The sequence below is a fragment of the Neltuma alba genome, unplaced genomic scaffold (assembly GCF_004799145.2).
Source record: "Neltuma alba isolate B1F8T4 unplaced genomic scaffold, ASM479914v2 tig00002446_pilon, whole genome shotgun sequence".
Taxonomy (NCBI): domain Eukaryota; kingdom Viridiplantae; phylum Streptophyta; class Magnoliopsida; order Fabales; family Fabaceae; genus Neltuma; species Neltuma alba.
In genome coordinates, this window is record NW_021632864.1 from 252602 (window position 1) to 273784 (window position 21183).

The window sequence follows — 21183 nt, forward strand, 5'->3', positions numbered from 1 at the left end:
ATACAAATTTATCTGAATAAATGTAATATACCAGTAATGCAGTGTATCAAGTGAAAGACACTAATAACTCTTACATTTAACAATATTAAAATCTAGGTCAATTGATATATGGAATATTCTGTTATAACATGCAAAAGGAGAGCTTTAGCATATTAAATGCAGGTTATTTGGTGTAATTCTGTGCTGCCAAACTAGGACAATAGATCAAAGCCAAAACTAAACATAATCATTCAACATCAGTATTTTTTTGTTATGAAAATTTAAAAATACCATGTTATTGTTAAAAACAACAAATGTCATATACTCTAATCTTATTTATAAATCACTTCTAATATGTTTCACATGGACCAATAAAAAATTTAAACTTCATTAGTTCTCATTTAAAATTTAATAATTTTTTAACTTTATTTCTATTTAATATACAGCATACCTCATAAGAACAAAGTCAACACAATAATAAATAAACAGTAAAATTAAACATTATGAAAATTTTAACGAGAGGAGTATATTATGTATTTAATTGTCTCTGAATTCAATGGCCAAAAAAATTAATTATCTCTAAGTTAATTAATAAAAAACAATGGGGAGAAAAGATGGTACAAAATTTGTGGGCATGGAATGACTTCAAATTCAAATACGCGTGAGGCATGATGTGGGATCGGCTCAGGTCATGCCGGGTCATTGTCTCTTTTATGTTATCAAATATCTCAAATAACCAATAACATTTTGCCAAATCTTTCTTTTTCAGCTAAAAAAAAAAAAGACTTCGCCAAAAAACCTAATAAGCGTTTTCACACGCCAAAAGCAAAAACCGTACAAACCGCGTTTTGTTCGGGTTCGTGTTGACTTCCTTATTTTACTAATTTATTTCACCTTGTGGAGCTCATCGTGGTCTTATTCTTTAAAATTTTTTTAATTACCACTATTGCAAGCGTCAAATTACACACCTTTTCGTTGGTTTTCTGACACTTCTCCGGTCTTCAATATATAACCTAATTATTGAGTTAATTTTAATCATAAATATAATATCTGTTTCTCATATTTATCAATTTTTTCTAAATTACCTCTATAGACATCCCTTCAACTATAATCAAATAGAAGAGAAAATAAGAACATTAAAAAAAATGATTATGATGTTTTAGAAAAAACATGTCATATTTTTTATAATTAACTAACTTACCTAACTTTCTTAATCCAATCAAATTATTTAAATAGATCTTATATTATGAACCGGATGAGTAACTTTGTCTAAAGATTCCTGGGATTTGCATTTTAAAACCAAAAACTACACTTTCCTTTATTTGTGTGATCTCTTAGATACTATTATAACAAACAACGCACCATTCCTTGATCTAGAAATGGGCATGATTGATATCAACCAGTGATCCTAAAAGAAATCTTTTTGTAGTTCTGCTGTTCTGTGTGCTTTTTCATCATCAAATCAGTGCAAAGCTAAAAGAACACATTATACTGTGATTAGTGGGAAGGTGGCTTGGAAAGGTGGACCTAAAGCCATCTCTTCACCCATCTAAATGGTGATTAGATAAGGGAAATCCTAGAGTCTCATAATCTTATGTTTGAATATGCTATAAAGGAGATATGGTTGGCCGGCAAAAAAACAAAACAGAGAGATATGGTTCAATTTAAGTTTCATTAATTGGAATAATTTTGTTCAAATTATCTTCACATGAGATTTTTAGGGGGGAAAAATTAGTTAAAAGTCCCTAATTAAAAAATTAATTGTCTAAAAGTACTTGTAAAGTTGGAAATTGCGTAAAGACCCGGATACCGTCTATTTTTAGCGACTGTAACTCATATTTAGATGTATGCAATCCGTCTTAAGCTATGTACAAAATAAAAAATATCTACATTTAGCTAAAGATATGTTGTAAGAAAAATAAAACAGGCACATAGATGAATAAGCCTTGTATATTAGATGAAACAATCTGTCTATTTCTTTCCTTACATTATCATATTCTTACTACTAGATTATTAAAGTTTGATTGATTCATATGACACATGTCATCTTAACCTATAATATGTGACATTGGATTAAAATGGCATTTTGATGCCAAAAGATAAGGAAAGAATTACCAACTTTCTTCTTTGAAAAAATAACAAGCTATTTATTTTGATAGATTTTCAAATATTAAAACCATTATAATAGTAGTCAAAATCATTATAAGAATAGTAACCTATTTATTTTTTGAAATTCAATACGTATTTCTTGTTATGTTTTCTTTCTTCTTTTTTTTCCCCCTTAATGTATAAACGGAGGAGTCCATCGTGGGCATTTTACGGTACGGCAGTAACAAATTATCAATTGCCTTGAGTGCAGGGCTAACAACCCAATTAAATTATTCAACGTTATTTGCTAATTGTATTTCAGATTTTATTATTTATATCAGCTTTTTATGCACGAAAATCATTTTAAGTTTCAATTTCAAAGTCAAAGTCAACCACCATGAGAGCTCCTAGAACGTCATCACGTTACTTAAATAAATAAAAGTCTCGCTTTTCTTATCAAAAGCTCAAGTATAGCAGCTTTTATAAATGTACTATTAAAAAAAAACGACGGTTTTTTTCCCTTGGGAAAAAAATGACGATTTGAAAACCGTTGATTATTCATTATTGAAAAAAATAAAGTTTACATCGTTAGTAGTTAAAAACCGGTCGGATTTCGGGGAGGAAAAAATAAAACACACACTTCCAGAGTTTCCTTTATATGGTAATTACACAGATGTTTCCGTATATTATACTCTTTTCAGTTGAAAATATAGCACTCTTTGCTTATATATAAGTTATTAGGGTAAAAATTTGTTTATAAGTGCAAGTCACTGGTTGATAATTAATGCCCTTGTTTCAACTCTGCTCTTGTTGAATATAATAAAGAAAATTGGCAAATATTGGCAAATATTTTTTCTTTCAACATCCGCTTTTCTTAAATAGGGGTAAGTATAAGAATTTTATCAAATTAATATATTTCTTGATATGCGAAAATGAGATATAAACATAAATACAGGTGTATGTGTAAGTGAAACAAATATATGCATGTATATATGTTGTACTGCTTCATTTTTAAATGTAAAATCCATCTCCTTAATATATTTAAGGGAATCTCTTTTTGGAAAATACCAAATAAGCCTTGTTAGTGGCAGAAGCAATATTTGTGTGACGTGGCTATACTATTAGATTTGGATCCAGCTAAATGTGAATGGCCCAATGGGCCATATCAACAGTGTGAACACGAATCCCGGCGAGCCGGCGAGGCGCTTGACGCGCATCTATTCACATTCAAACTACCATTGTTTCCGATTTTTAATATAAAAACTAGTTGATTAATTTGAATAGATTAAGAAAATTAGTTAAGTTAATTATTAGTAATAAATAAGTGTTATCTTTTTTAAAATATTCTTGTTAAATTAAGTGTATTGGCTAGAATTACCATTATGACAAAGACTACTTTGAAAAAAATAGATAAATATGATAAATAAAGTAGATCAGAGTCTTATATTGATGACTAAAATAAAAGTGAAATAAGCTCTTATATTAAGGACTAGAGGTAATACTACTTCCGGTCCTTAATATAAAAGCTAGTTGACTAATTTAAGTAGATTAAAAAAATTCGTTAAATTAGTTATTTGTAATAAATAGGTGTTATCTTTCCTAAAATATCCTTTCTAATCAAGTATATTTATTAAAAATACCATTATTACAAAGACTACCTTGAGAAAAAATAAATAAATATAAGAAACAAAGTCAATTAAGGTCTTATATTTAGAATCAAAATAAAAATCAAACAAATTCTTATATTAAAGACTAGAGATAGTATTAAGTAAACAGCAAATATATATATTTAAGTAGTACAAAATTAACATGCCTGCATAATCCATAGATTTTTATTAAAATATTTTATAATTCTTTTATTTTTATCAGGATTATGATAATATTTATATATAGATTAAATTTATTTATACATATTTTTTATTATTTAATATTATAATAATACTATTATAATGTTTTAAATCTCTCCATTGAGTGTTAATCTTATGGTAGAGATACTAAATGGAGGGAAATGGAGAGAAAGCCAAATGGAGAAATTCCTCTCCCTTGTCTTCCTGGGTCATTGTTCCATAGTGAATTACTTGCATTTGCATAGGGCTTCAAATGCTAGTGGTGAAAAAAATTACACTATCTATTGTATATTATTCATCATATAAGACTTTATATTATTTATATATTTTTCCTGACTCAATCTCTTAATTATGAATCGATATAACTCAATTTCTAAACTTTTAACTTAGTTAGAATTTAATTCTTAATTTTTTCAAATAAGCTACACAGAGTTAAAAATTATTGTTGTGACTTTCAAATAAGCTCCACGAAATTTTCATTGATCACCCATGATCCTTCCGATGTTTCCCCGATGTACGACGAAATAATGGCCAGAATGATGACAGACAGAAACCACAATAGTTAGTGAAAGGTATGACTACTAGATGAACCACGATAAATTTTTGTCAAACTAGCTCTGGTAAATAGATTTTTTTGATAGACAGACTTTTACGAAACTAAAAACCAAATACACATGCAATTGCAAGTTGGGGAAAATGAATCTTATAGTGCTTCTACGGATTTAATTTGAAATTAATTTCCACTCCCTCTATTTCAATATAAAGCAAGTTTTGTAAAATTTCCAAACAATAAATAATTAGGCGTGTGTGCCATGTGCAAGAAAAACAGGAGTAATGATTGAAAAATATAGCACTCTGTGCTTATATGTAAGTTATTAAGACAAAAGTTTGCACTTAAGGGCCTGTTTGGTTTGAGGGAGGGGTGAGAGAGGGGAGGGGAAGTTTCATCCTCACCTTATTTGGTTTGATTAAAAAGGAGGGAAGGGAGGGTATTTAATGATCTCTTGTTTGATTCAAGGAGGGGAGGGGAGGGATAGTAATAATCAATTTACTATTTTACCCTTACATATTAGTTTATGTTTTTATTGATATATTATATAAATTAATTTACATCTTAATTTAAATTATATAATTTAATCAAAATTCAGTCTTATCATATTAATATGTGTATTAAAAAATTGGTATAGTAATTTTTCATTCTAATTAATATAATAATATATTTAAAATAATCAAATTAACAAATTTTATATGCTCTAAGAAAAATGAAATTTTATTTTCTTTAGGCTATCTTTTTTTCCAGCTTTAAAATATATTTAATAAATAATATATTTATAAAAACAATTAATTTTATATATTATAATTTTTTATTTAAATAATTTTTTTTTTAAATAATTTTTATAATATATTTTTAATTATAATAATGTATATATTTTTTATTTTTTTTACTTATGATAATATATTTTTTATTTGAAATAAATATTATAATAATATATTTTATGAGTAGAAGTGGAATATTAAAAAAACCATAAGGGCATAATGGTCCAAAATTTTGGCTCCCCTCCAAAAACCCCCAATTTGGAGGGGAGCCAAAATGGGGGGGGAGGGGAGGGGAGGGGAGGGGACATTTTCAACTCCCCTCCTCTCCAAAATTTTTAACCAAATGAGGGGAGGGGCTTATTTTCCCTCCCCTCCCTTCCCCTTCCCTCCAACCAAACACCCTAAGGGCCTGTTTGGTTTGAGGGGAGAGGAGGGGAGGGGAGAGGAGGGGAGGGAGGGGAGGGGAGGTTTTATCCTCACCTTGTTTGGTTTGATTAAAAAGGAAGGGAGGGGAGGGTATTTAATGATCCCTTGTTTGGTTCAAGGAGGAGAGGGGAGGGATAGTAATAATCAATTTACCATTTTACCCTTACATATTAGTTTATGTTTTTTATTGATATATTATATAAATTAATTTACATCTTAATTTAAATTATATAATTTAATCAAAATTCAGTCTTATCATGTTAATATGTGTATTAAAAATTGGTATAGTAATTTTTTATTCTAATTAATATAATAATATATTTAAAATAATCAAATTAACAAATTTTATATGCTCTAAGAAAAATGAAATTTTATTTTCTTTAGGCTATCTTTTTTTCCAGCTTTAAAATATATTTAATAAATAATATATTTATAAAAAACAATTAATTTTATATATTATAATTTTTTATTTAAATAATTTTTTATTTTTAAATAATTTTTATAATATATTTTTAATTATAATAATGTATATTTTTTTATTTTTTTACTTAGGATAATATTTTTTATTTGAAATAAATATTATAATAATATATTTTATGGGTAGAAGTGAAATATTAAAAAAACCATAAGGGCATAATGGTCCAAAATTTTGGCTCCCCTTCAAAAACCCCCAATTTAGAAGGGAGCCAAAATAGGGGAGGGAGGGGACATTTTAGCTCCCCTCCCCTCTAAAATTTTTAACCAAATGAGGGGAGGGGCTCTTTTGCCCTCCCCTCCCCTCCCCTTCAACCAAACACACCCTAAGTGTAAATCCCCGTTAGTAATTAATGCTTTGTTCTAACTTTATTCTTATCGAATATGATACAAATGTATGTATAAACGAAACAAATATATGCATTTATGTATGTTGTACGCCTTGGTTCTTACACGTAAAACTCATATCTTTTGTTCTAGATATAAGATTTGTAGTAAAATATTTAAGAAGCAATGTTTCCGTGACGTGGCTGTGCTATTGGATTTGGATCCAGCTAAATGAGAATGGCCATTGTGAAACACGAATCAGGATGAGGTGCGTGAGGCGCGTGCATTCACGTTCAAACGATGACGTACTTGCCAATAAAATTGAATCTAACAAAAGAGATTAATCTTAAATAATATGACAAATTAAGACTTGAATCCTTACTGAAAAGTGTGTCTTTATTTAGTATTCTAAAAGTATCTCGAATATGATTATTTCTCGTAAAAAGATATCCATACATTTTAGCAATTTTTTAAAAAAAATGTTATACTTGTCCTTCCGTGACTGTTTCGTGATTATCATATATTGAAATCTTTAAAAAAAAAATCATTAATCAAATTTCAAAGTTACTCCCTTCAGTCTTATTTACAAACTTCAAATTTTTAAAAAAATATAGTTCATTTTATAAATTTCAATTTGGGTTTGTGTATTTTTTTTCAATGCATTCACATTCAAACGATAACGTACTTGCCAGTCGCCAATAAAGTTGGATCTAACAAAAGAGGTTAATCTTAAATAATTTAACAAACTAAGACTCAAATCCTTACTCCAAAATATGTCCATATTTAGTGTCATAAAAGTATCTCGAACAGGATTATTTTCAATAAAAAGATATCTATACATTTTACCAATTTTTTAAAAATGCTGTACTTCTCTTTTCGTGAATGTTTTGTGATTATCACAGATTGAAATCTTTCAAAAAAAAATCATTAATCAAATTCCGAAGTTACCCTCTCGAGTCTTATTTACAAGCTTCAAATTTTAAAAAAGATATATTTCATTTTATAAATTTTAATTTGGGTTTGTGTATTTTTTTTTTAATGTTATCCTTAATTATTTCTCTCTTGTTCATTGCTGCATACATTTTTTTATTATTTTTCTTATTTATTATAAAAGTATATTTATAAACAAAAATATATTTCTAACTTATTTATTACTTTTAACTAATTATTTGTTATTCCTAATTTAGTTATTTAAAGTTTATAATAAAGATCAGAGGGAAGTACTGTTTTAACTATCTTTTTTCCCATTTTACCCCCGATCTAACTCATAAAAATCTCCCTCTTTCCCCAGTCCCCATCGAGTTTTACACCATTTTACCAGCCACCTTGCATTTTGAGTGCTATTGTTCGACAGTGAATTACCTGCATATGGCTTCAAATGGTAGTGGTGAAAAAAAAAACACTATTTATTATATATTATTCACCACATGAAACTTTATGTTGTTTATATTTTTTTTCAAGTTATAATTTAATCATGACTCAACCTCTCAATCATGAATCGATATAATTCAATTTTTGAATTTTTCTCTTGATTAAAACTTAGTTTCTAATTCTGTCAAATAAGCTACGCATAATTAAAAATTGTTGTCGGGACTTTCAAATAAGCTCCACGTGATTAGAAGTTGTTATTTTGACTTTCATTGCTCATCGATCATCTATAGTCCTTCATGTGTTTCCACGATGTACGATGAAATGGTGGCCAGAATAATGACAGATGAAAACACCGTAGTCATTGAAACTTGAAAGGCATCACTACTAGACAGACCATTACAAATTTTTGTCAACCTAATTCCCTCTAAATAAATTTTAAAAGTATTTGAATAAAAATAAAACCATAATTTTAAAAATAATTTTACGGTATATGAAATAAACATGTAAAAGAATTTGCCTCGATTTATAAAAAAGTACTTTTTAAAAACACTTCTGAAGTGTTCCAAACACCTCCTTAAGAGAATCACAATGGCGTCTCAAAAAAGAAAAAAATTATAAAACAAGTCTTAGAAATTATCATTTTCACTTTAAAATTTGTCATTATAAGTTGTTTAAGTTGTTTAGGGCTTTTTAATAAATAATTATTTTTTTTTTGAACTTGATTGTAATTCTCTCATAAACTTTTTTGACGGACAGACTTTTGCCAAACTAAAAACCAAATACACATGCAATTGCAGTTGGGAAAAATGAATCTTTTAATCCTTGCACAAATTTTGAAATTCATCTCCACTCCCTCTGTTTCAAATGCAAAGCAGGTTTTGTAAAATTGCCAAATAACAAAACCAAAATACTCTTCCCGTATTAATATAAGATCTATTTAACTAATTTGATTAGATTAAAAAAGTTAGGTAAATTAGCTAATTATAAAAAATATGATATGTTTTTCTAAAACACCATAATCATTTTTTTTAATATCATCCCTCCCTCTTCTACTTGATTAAAGTTGAGAGAAATCTATATGAATAATTTAGAAAAAAATTGATAAATATGAGAAATAGCTCTTATATTTAGGACCAAAATCAACTCAATAATTAAATCCTAAATTAACGATAGGAAGAGTAATTATGTATGTGCTTCACATGCAAGGAAAACGAGAGTAATGATTGAAAAATGAAGATATAGACAAGCGGAGGAGATTGAGGAAAATATAAATGGTGAGAAGAAGACGGTTGATATATTTGAAATAGTGTGAGTCCATTTCATGCACAGAATGTCGTTGAAATGGGAGAGCGAATCCATCGGGTTTCACATTGCAATTGAGAAAGAAAGCATCCGAGGGAAAGAGAAGTGTGACATTCTGTAGGAACGAGGATGTGCTGAGACTTGACTTACTATCAAATTGAGATATCAGGCACGATTACTATTGAGTCATTATTAATTTAGAAGAAAAAAATCTCCCAGTGAAAATGCATTATCATACTCATAATCTTTAATATAAAAACCAGTTAACTTGTTAGAAAAAATTAAGAAAGTTAATAAATTATCTTAAAATATTCATGTTTATTGTTTTTTCTTCAAACTAATTTGTCACTCTTATAAATTAATGTATAATCTAATAATATATGTAAATGTTTTTAAAAAATTATATAATATACTGTATGTTATAATTAAATAATTTGGTCAACCCAGTGCTCTTTTTTCAATGAAACGATAAAATGAGATTATTAACCGCCCCGATTACGCTTTGCCAAAATTCAGCCAGCATCGCAATACGAGTTTTCTATGTGACACGTGATAATGCCACGTTTCTCAGGAATAAATCATGGTGTCACTGACACCGATCGAACAATGTGCAATGTTTACAAATATGGGGTCCACATAAAGAAAATAATTACTCATCATGATTCTTAATATAAGACTCATTTAACTAGTTTGATTAAATTAAGGAAGTTAGGTAAGTTAGTTATTATAAAAAATGTGACACGTTTTTTTCTAAAATACTATAATTATCTTTCTTAATACCTCATCTTTCTCTTCTACTTGATTATAGTTGTGGGAGTATTCATAGGGGTAATTTAGAAAAAATTGATAAATATGAAAAATAGATCTTCTATTTAAGACCAAAACTAACTCAACAATTAGATTCTATATTAAGGACCGGAAGAGTATATAAGTAAATTTGAATAATAAGTGGTCAGTTGTTATTTTAGGCCAGTTATGACTTATGAGTAAGTCTAAATAATACTACCTCTGATCCTAATTATAAGAGTTAGTTGACTAATTTGAGGAGATTAAGAAAAAGGTTAAGTTAATTACTTGTAATAAATAGGTCTTATTTTTCCTAAAATATCCTTGCTAATCAAGTGCATTGGCTAGAACTATTATTATTAGAAAGACTATCTTGAAAAAAATGCACAAATATTAGAAACGAAGTGGATTGGGATTTTATATTTAGAACTAAAATAAAAGTCAAAATAGATCTTATATTAAAAACCAGAGGTAGTAGTTATTATCTTCAGAGTTAAAACTTATCATCTGCAAGTTGTTTTATTGTTATTAAAAAATTTTAGTAATTATTTTTTTCCTTAAAACTCCATAGAAATTCTCCCATCTTTTTAAGGAAAATTAAAATCGAGTTTAAGGAATAATATACTTAATTTAGTAAAATATATATTTAGTCTTTTAATTTTATACAACATTCTAGTTTGGTCTATTAACTTTAAAAACTATATTTTTAATTTTTTGACCTTAAAATCATTAGTTTCAAATGATGATTTTTTTGTAAGAATTATAATTATTTTAAAAATTAAACTTAATATGTTAGTATTTGAGAATGTTTTATCAACATTAAAAATTTTAACATTATTATCTTTTATTTATAATTTTAGGGTAAAAAGATTAAAAGTATATAAACTTTTCAAAAGGTAAGGGAGTCAACTAAAAAGTAACAAACATTTGCTTAAGTAAAATTACCGTGACATTTCTATTTCCATCTGAAATTTTAATGGACACTCTTGCATCCAAATGAACATTAGAGTAGTAGGTGATTTTTGTTTAACCTTTTTAAATACTGTTTAATACACCTACTATTCACTCCATCTTTGAACCAGAAATGTCTCATAGAATGAGAGCTACTATTTTCTCTCCTGGATCTCGTTCTGAATCTCCAGCAAATGTCCAAAACCTTGCTATAAGCACTATGCACTTTTGATGATCTTCCTTCGGAAAAATAGAGAGACAGACTCCATGAGTTCGAAGCATTGATTGATTTGTAACTTGTCAGGCATGATACAAATATCGAAGAAGTTCTTATTGAATTTCTTTCAAGATTGACGGGAACATTAAGAGAATGTGTGAGTGTTTGCTTGAAATCACAATAAAAAAAAATTAAATAATTTTTTACTTGTGATTTACAAATACTTCTCAGATCCTATTTATAAGTCACTTTCAACATTTTCACACAGACCAAGAAAAATATTAAACTTCATTAATTCTCATTTAAAATTTAACAACTGTTTAACTTTAATCTTATTTAATATACATTATACATTATATAAACAAAGTCGATACAATTGTACATCCATATAAAAATTTTCTTTTAGTGCCCTATAAATAGTGCCAAAAAATTTCTTCTCTTTATGCCTTATAAATAGGACTAGAAGAGTACAAATTAAACATATAAAAAGAGTTTTGTTTAAAATGTCTAATGATGATTTGAATTTTAAACAACTGCGCCTTTGATAGGGCCAATGTTAAGGTAGGGCCAGAATTATTGGCTTTTCCAAGCTGTGAGTGTTTCATGAATTAGCTTAACGGATGATATGGCAGAGTCCGTCTTGACACGTGAATGTCTGGGACAAGTCTCCCCAACCTATCTTTGACCTTTGGTTTGGGTGTTTTTAGCAAGCAAAAATTGTTGGAAGGTTACTGTGCCAAAAGGTTGCAGGTAAGGGTGGAAACAAGTCAGGTCAGGCCAGGCCTTGCTCTTAACAGGCCAGGCCTGTTTTGAAGCCTATTGGCCTGAGCCTGGCCTGTGGCCTGTTACAGGCTTATTTTTCAGCCTGAGCCTGGCCTGTGTAAAGGCCTGGCCTGGCGTGAAACCTGTTAAAAGGCCTGTATTTTTAAAAAATTCAAATTATAATTATTATTTTTTAAAAAAAGCTAAGATTAAAAAAAACGTACATAATAATTAAATTTTTAGTCTTGTCTTTTATTTAAATTTTAGTATCATAAGTACTATTTTAAATCTTAATTATAATTTATAAGAATGTTATTGAAAACTAATTGTAATTATATGTTAAAATTTAGAATAAGACTATGTTTAAGTACACACAAAAAATTAAAATTAAGACAAATAAATAAAGAGGAAAAAAACTAATTTTATAATGAATAAAGAGGATATCATACTTAAATTAACATAATACTAAGTTAGTTAATTTATCATTCTTGAAACAAAATTTTTCTTTCCTATTTTTTTTTATATTTTTAAGATTTAAAAATCACATTATTTATTAATATTTTTATTTTAAATTATATTTTTATCTTCACTTGTCATCTAAACTTCAAAATCTAAGAAAAGATTAAGCTATTAACTATATATTAAAATTAAAAAATAAATTAAAAGAGCACATTAACAATAATAGCGTTAATTAATTTTTATATATATTATAATTATAAATTCTTAACAGGCCCAGGCTGGCCTAACAGGCTTAACAGGCTTTTTAAAAAGCCTAAACCTGACATTTTTAACTAAACAGGCATTCAAACAGGCCTGAGCCTGTCTTTTTTAGAAAATAGGCCAGGCCATAAGCTCCTGACAGGCCGTCTGGCTTGTTTCCACCCCTAGTTGCAGGGCATCATTTTGAGGCGGCTGGCAGAGACGCGAGTATTTTTCACGTGAGGGACAATAAGGTTATTTCACTGAAACTGAAATCGTCCAGGGAACTTGTGGTTGTATGGCATTTTGTGATTTCGAGATGCTGACTTGGATTTTGACCAATTTAAGGATATTTAACTATCTTTTTTCTTAAAAAAATTAGAGAATTTAAAATACATTATTTCATTACAAAAATACGATTTATTAGAGAGACATTCCCTCTTATTTATAATTAATTATCTCATCAAAATTAAGGAAATAATTAAATTCGTTAAATTCATTAGATTTGCCTCAAATTAATTTTTTCAAAAAAAGTGTCCGTCATTAATTAATTGTTATTAGCCTCAAAATAGTTGAAGACATTTATATATAATGATGAAGGAAGTACCATTCCCCTCCTTATTACTACCTTCGGTCCTAATTATAAGAGCCAGTTGACTAATTTGAGAAGATTAAGGAAGTAAGTTGAGTTAGTTATTTGTCCTAAATAAGTGTTGTCTTTCCTAAAATATCCTTGCTAATCAAGTGTATTGACTAGAACTATCATTGTTAGAAGGGTTACTTTAGAGAAAAAAAAGTATAAATATGAGAGACAAATTGGATTAGGATCTTATATTTAGAATCAAAATAAAAGTCAAACAAGAACTTATATTAAAGACCGGAGGTAGTATAAGTTACTCCTGACTCATTCTCACGTGTCAAATAATATATTAAATTGATAAAATTTATTATTCCAGTTTTTCTTTGTCTACATCTTCACGTTGTTTTTACTTTTCTCTTCTTTTCATCTTTTCCGACGAGAATTAAATAAGAATAAAATTAGAAAATAATAATTAAATACTCTTCTAATTTTATTCATAAGGTACTTCCAACATGTTTCACACAGATTAAGAAAAACCTTAAACTGTAATAACTTTTCATTAAAATATAATAACTTTTTAACTTTACCCATGTTTAATATATACACATTTAAAAAAAAATATCTACACTATAATAAATGAAAGACAATATAATACATTTATGATAAAAATTTAATGAAGTGACTTATAAATAGGACAAAAAAAAACGTTTTCTCTCTGCTCTATAAGTAGGACCAGAGGAGTACATCATAAATCATTTTGTTTTTCATATTTATCTATTTTTCTAATATAGTCCTTGTAATAGTTACACATGTTAAATGTTTAATTATATAGTAGTTCTAACTAATACATTTAAGTAGCGAAAGTATTTTATAAAAGGCAATATCTATTTATTTTAAATAACTAATTTAACTAACTTTTTAATTTATTTAAATTAATTAATTAATTTTTATATTAAAAAACAGTAAAATAAATGGACGAGGTCTAATCTGAGCTTTGAAATGACCAGGGGTAGATGAAGTGGGTGAGAAGTGTGGGCTGTAAGAGTCGGGAATTGGTGAATAAACGTCTCGAGACTTTTGGAAGCCATATCTTTTGCCAGATAGTTGGTGCAGGTGTGCAACGAATAATTGCACCACACAAAAACAAAACTGCCTTTTTGCCTAACCTCACCTCAAGACTTTTTAAACTTACCTAATCTCCTATTTCTTCCATTACTCCTCATTTTCTTCCCTTTTAAATTTACGGTCATGCCCGAGCAACTTTTTCTGATATAGGATGGGTCCCAGATATGTATACACTCCTCTTATCCTATTTTTAAGTTACTTCTAATATGTTTCACACAAATAAAAAAAAATTTTAAACTTTATTAACTCTCATTTAAAATTCAATAACTTTTCAACTTTATCCCTATTTAATATACTTTATACCTCATGTGAACAAAACTAACACAATAATAAATAAAGGGTGAAATTGTATATCCATACAAAAAATTTCTCTTAGTGCCCAATAAATAGGATCAAAAAATATCTGCTCTCTCTGTTTTATAAATAGGATCAGAGGAGTATCTATAAAAGCAACATTTTGTGTTTGTCTAATTAATTCATGCCTCTCTTTTCTTTTCTTTCTTTTTACTCATTCTCTGTTATTTGTTTTTCCATTCATTCTCTCTTTTGTTCGTCATTTTTTGTTTTTAACTAATATTAAATAATAATTTAATCTACACAATTTGATTAGTTGTTGTTTATATATAGGATCAAGGGAGTACCATTTTGGTCCCATTTATAAAGTAAAAAATATGTTTTATTTCTCAATAAAGTATATTCAAAGCCTGTTAAAGTACAGGAAATAAACTTGATTTGAGATTTAATAATTTTTAAGTTCCTTTTTTATATTTTCTCTTATTTGAATCACCTAAATTTATTTATTTGTTATGAATTCACCTAAATTAGTCTAAAATAGTCAGTTATCTCATTGAAAAATAAGTAACACCCACCCTTGGAGATAAGATAAAGGGGGAATGTGGGGCCACGAGGAAGATAATGGCATTTTAGGTTCATATAATTTTAAAATTCTTCAGCAAGGCCATAAGACTGAAATGAAAGCATGTCTTTGATGTAAATATTTAAAATACCCCTAACACAAATATAAGATGCTCTTCCATAATTTACAACTAGATGCTCATATATTGACAACAAAATACTTGAATTTTCACAAATAACTTTCTTTTAAGTCGTCATTTATTCAGAACTCTGGATATTAACTTGTGAAAATCTATATGTATTGCTGTCAATTACTGAACCCTAGCTTGTTAATTTTACGTTATTGTCAATTAGCAAAACATTTAATTGTTAATTTTTTTTAGACTAACGTGAAATTTTATTTTAAATATGCGACGCATAACTTTCACTTGTTAAGTTCTTACATCAACACTGGATTGTGAATAAATAAAGACGTAAAAAAAAAAAAGTTACTTATCAAAATTCCAAAACTTGGTTATTAATCTAAATGCCTAGTTGTAAGTTATAAAACATCTTGCATTGGTATCAAAGGAATTTCAAACCTTTTGCATTGAAACGTGTATTTCCTTTACTTCTTTGTTGCCGATAGGTCCCCACCCCCCCAAACTTCAGTTTGATAGCCACGTGGACGAATTTCAAAATTATACGACCTTAAATTTCGTCACTCCAACCCCCCCCCCGGGCCAAAAAAAAGACATTCCTCTAAGATAAAACGTTTTGAATGGGCAGTTTAATTTGTTGTGTGCCTTTAATGTAGGGAAGTTTCATTCGTTCATTTGACGGGAGCTGCTGACTATGAATCTTTGGGCCAAAATAATAGAGTAATGCTACCAAATAATAGTACTAATAATTAATACTGAAACGTAACAGCTTATAAGTAGCTTATAAGCTGTTTTTTAATAGTAATTTACAGAATACAAAATAAATATATGAAAAGAGTTTTGTCTTGACTTACATAAAATGTGCTTATAAGAATTTCTACCGCTCAGCCAAACCGGGCCATACTCTCTCAGCCCTTAAAATCTAACTAATTTAAATAAATTAACAATATTAATTAAATTAATTAATATGATATTATCTCTTGTCCTAGTTAACTAATTTGAGTATATTATAAAGTTTGCTAAACTAGTTATATGTAATAATTACGTATTGTCTTTTTTAGAATATACTTACTAATCATGTGTATTAGCTATAAACGCCCTTTAATATAATCTTTAACATGTACAATTACTATAAGAACTACTTTAAAAAAATAAATAAATATGAGAGATAAAGTGGATTGAGATATTATATTTAATACTAAATTAATTAAATTAGTTTTTATATTGCAAACCGGAGTAGAATTTTTTTTTTAAAACATCCCAAATATTTTTTTAATTTTTTTCCTACTTAATTATCATTGAAAATTTTTTTTAGTTAGGCTCTCTATTCCCGGAGGGACACTGGGGCCAAGGAAAAGAAAAATATCTGCATGGCAGCCGTCGCGTCAGGTGTGGAACACGCTGGTCTTGGTTTTTCCAATTTCGCGTGTCCAATGTCCATAGGCTTCCGTGTTGACATTAAAACTGAAAGTCAGATCATCAATGTTATACGAAACTATCACGCCATTAATGTCGATCAGTCTCAACAGTCAATCAGTATTATAAATAAAATTAGTAATTTTTTATTGCTCTTATAAAAGTAATTAAAAATATTAAAATTTTCATAAAATTTAGCAAAACTCACAAAAAAGACTTCAAAATAGAAAAATTGCATATAAAGATCCGTTTACAAAAATTATCATCATTTGTTTATAAATTATTGTCAAAACCAATATTAATATTGTAATAAGTACTCTTCCGATCCTAAATATAAGACCCGTTTAAAGATCGGAGTAGTATCATTTGTAATTTTCTATTTTTAAAATATTTTTTTTCGATTTTTCCTAAAATTTAAGCATTGTTCAGTATTATTCTTATTAACCACATTATATTCTAGCATCATACTCATTTGATTTTTATTTTTATCCTAAATATAAAAGCCTAATTTATTTTATCTTTCATATTTATCCTTTTTTTAAAGTAGTCATTGTAATAATGATAGTTCTAACCAATACACTTGATTAGTAAGGATATTTTAAGAAAAACAACACCTATTTATTATAAATAACTAACTTAACTAATTTTGTTAATTTACTTAAATTAGTCAATTGACTCTTATATTAATGATCAGATGTAATATTAATTCATACTCTATTTTCTTTGTCTCTATTAAATACGTGAAAAAAATATTTAAGTGACTGACACCATCAAAACGTCATAAACAAATAATTAAGAATAGATTTAAAAGACTTTTTATAAAATTGAAGGGGGGAGTAGTGATCAAATTTTTTTATCCTTTTCCAAAAGCATATAGAAGGGTTTTTAGAACAAAAATTACTACTTCTGACCATAATTATAAAAACTAGTTGACTAATTTGAGGATATTAAAGAAAGAAGTTAAGTTAGTTATTGTAATAAATAGGTATTGTATTTTTCAAAATATTCTTGCTAATCAAATGTATTTGCTAGAATTACCATTGTTAGAAGGATTACATTGGGAAAAAATACATAAATATGAGAAACAAAATGGATTAGGATCTTATATTTAGGATCAAAATAAAAGTCAAATAAGATTTTATATTAAAGACCGGAGGTAGTATGTCAAGGTATTTATTGCTTATATTCATTAACCTAAATTTACAGCTAAATTTACAAGGATGTCTACGTTTTTTAATTTAACATCTAATAATTCAGCCATAGCAAAATAATAAATATTCAAATTTTATAGGTAAACATACAAGTGTGCATGAATATTTTAACAACTAATAATAGCAAGATGAAAAAATAGGATTAGTACAATTTTTATTTCTTCAAGTTTGCTCTTATTTTAGTTCTAACTCTTCAAGTTTCTTTTCGTCTAAAACATTAATCCTTATAATTTAATGAAAATCTGTACTGCTTTGTCCATTAGGAACCAAAATCAATAGTTTAAAATTTAAGAGACTAAAATTAAAATTCGTGTAAACTTGAGGGACCAAAGTTTATATTAATCCTAAAAAATATCCATATAAAAATTTATAAATCCTAATTTGCACAATGTATAAAAACTGATGAAAAAATTACAAATGTTCGTAGATGAATTTACCAGTGCATGTCCACATTTTAATAACTAATAATAACAAAATAATAAATGTGATTAGAAAATATAACTAAAAGATATAAAAAAAATCTGATTTGAGTTTTATTCTTTTATAATACTCTTCGGGGCGGGTGTGTGTGCTCTCCCCTATGAAGTGAGGGGTTCAATTGTCCAATTGTTTTTTAAAAAATAGACAAGAAATGAATTTAAGGATAAAAGTATACCAGATATGAGTTTAAAACCCTGAGTGCATCTAATAATATAGTTTAAAGTATTTGATGCATCTCTACTTTAATAATAATGCATACTAATATTGTAGAGATCAGTCTACGTGCTATACTGATTAGGAATTCATCTTTATTTTTTTCTTTTAATTTCCAAACGACATCAAATGATGTTTAATAATTAGATAAATAATTAACCTAACTAGTTTTTAAATTTATATGAATTAACTACATATTTCTTGTCATTAGGACGACATGTGAGAGTTGGATATATTGATTGCATGTTTTTTTTTTTAAGGATAGAGGTGTATACAGCGCATTGATCTTATTTTCGTAGGGCATTCAGTTTTTTTTTTTAATTACATTAAGCACTCTAATTTTTAAGGTGTTTGATGTAGTGCCTGTTTGGTAAAGCGGTGAGGGCTCAAATCAACTTGTTTAAATCTAAATAAGTGATTATGAAGCATGTTTATCATATTCGGGTAGTTTTTATAAAATCTTGATAAATCGTGATTTTATTCTTCTACGGCACTTTTAAATATAAGCACCAAAGAGTGATTTATGCATTTCAAAAATTCTGATCAATTTTTATCAACTGAATTTTCTCTAATTTATACGTCCATACTCTTCCAAAAATCTATCTCAAAATGATTATATTTAATAATATTTATTAAATTCATGTCTTTTTGGTCATTATACATCTATAAGTAATTTTAATAAATGAAAATCAAACATAATCATAATTCTTAAAGACACTTGTAAAAGAAATATATCCAAATAGAAATCATGGTTAAGCAACATCATTTATAGTTAATGTCACTTATAAAATTTCTGATGATCTAAAATCACAATTAGATATAACATATAGAAGATGTGAAGATTGGTTTAATAGTTAAAGACCCCATTAGATCTTTTTAGATTTCAAGTTCAAATTTTAAAGTACATATCTTTATAAAGAGGAGAAGTCACGAACCTCAAACCAGAGTAGCCGGATGATAATATTAAAGAAAATGTGAACAGCCTCAGCCACCTTATGGGAAGCAAGTTTTTTTTTTTGGGGGGGGTACAATTATGAGAAACAAGTTGATCATAATTATAGATCAAATTAAATATGGGATCAAATTGTGAAAATCACTTAAATCATACAACATTTGTTTTCTACGCAAAAAGTTGACATGTATGAATACAATTCTCACCTTACAAAACAACTCCTCCTCGTTCTAAATTCAAAGTTTTTCATTAATTTGTACGGGTCAAGAAAAACAAGTCAGGTGATGGTTATTACCACTTATTTGTTATAAGATGTCAATTTTTGCTGCCCATTTTCAAAAATATACATGCCATTTAATGATCAAAACTCAACGTGTCGCGGAAAATTCCCTACTACTACTATACAGGGCATTATGAGAAAAAATCCATTATTAAAAAAAAAGAGGGAAAAAAGAGATTTTATATTTAAAATCAAACCAAAATTCTTAAATTAACTTATATTAGGATAAGGGAGTATTATTTGCTATAAATTCTATCTGTTATTATATCAACTAATATTCAAGTAATTTGGTATGAGTATTTATTTTTATTTTTATTAAGCATGCTAGGTGAGGGTCTTGGCAATACGACTTCCACTGTTGTATTGGTATTCAATAATTGTTTAGGGCATACTCTTTTGTCCTTTAAAATAAATCCAAGAAATAAAAAAAAAATCCAAGAAATAGTTTGTTAAATAAATAAAATAAAATAAAATATCATATATCATTCATGGGAAAGCCTCCCATTAATACACATGTCACGGTAATAAGCCGCTGCAGATTTCAGAAAATAAACAAATATTGCTCAGACAAGCAAAGTGGGTCCATTTTATTCATCAAAAATCAAAATAAAAAAGTACTAATAAAAAATTATGCACACTGAATGCACGCACACATAACACGGGGGAGGAAGATAATTATTAATTTGTCTCAACAACAAATAACAAATGAGCAGCTCAAATCTATCGTGATTTTTATTCTAAAATTTATCATTATAAATTACTTAGTTGTTGTTAAACTTTTTGGTAAACATGTTTTTTTTTCTTTAGAACCTTATCGCAATTCTGTTTTTAATATGTATTATTCCTTCAGTTTTAAATATAATATCCTTATACTAGTATGTAATAAAGGTCTTATATTTAGAATCGGAAGAGTACTATTTTTAACTTTTAATATCAGGGTTAGTTAACTAATTTAAGTTGATAAAAAATTAATTAAATTAGTTATTTGTAATAAATAGACAATGTCTCGCTTAAAATACTTTTACTGATAATGTATAGTAGTTAGAAATATTATTTGATAAAATATTTAATACGTGTAACGATTACCCTTAAGAAAAATAAATAAATACAAAGGATAAAATGAATTAGAATTTTATATTTAAGACTAAACTAAAAATTCAAATAGTTTTTATAAGGTTTAATGCATATAAATCAAGTCTCAACCCTTAAATATAATTAATTGTATCTACGGAATACCTCTAATTCTTAATATAATATTTAGCTTGTAGTTGAATTTGATCTATAAACTAGATCTTATATTAATAACTGTAGGTAGTAATGTTTTTTATAACAATCATTATTGTTTTAAAAATTAAAATTAATATATTATTATTTGAGAACATTTA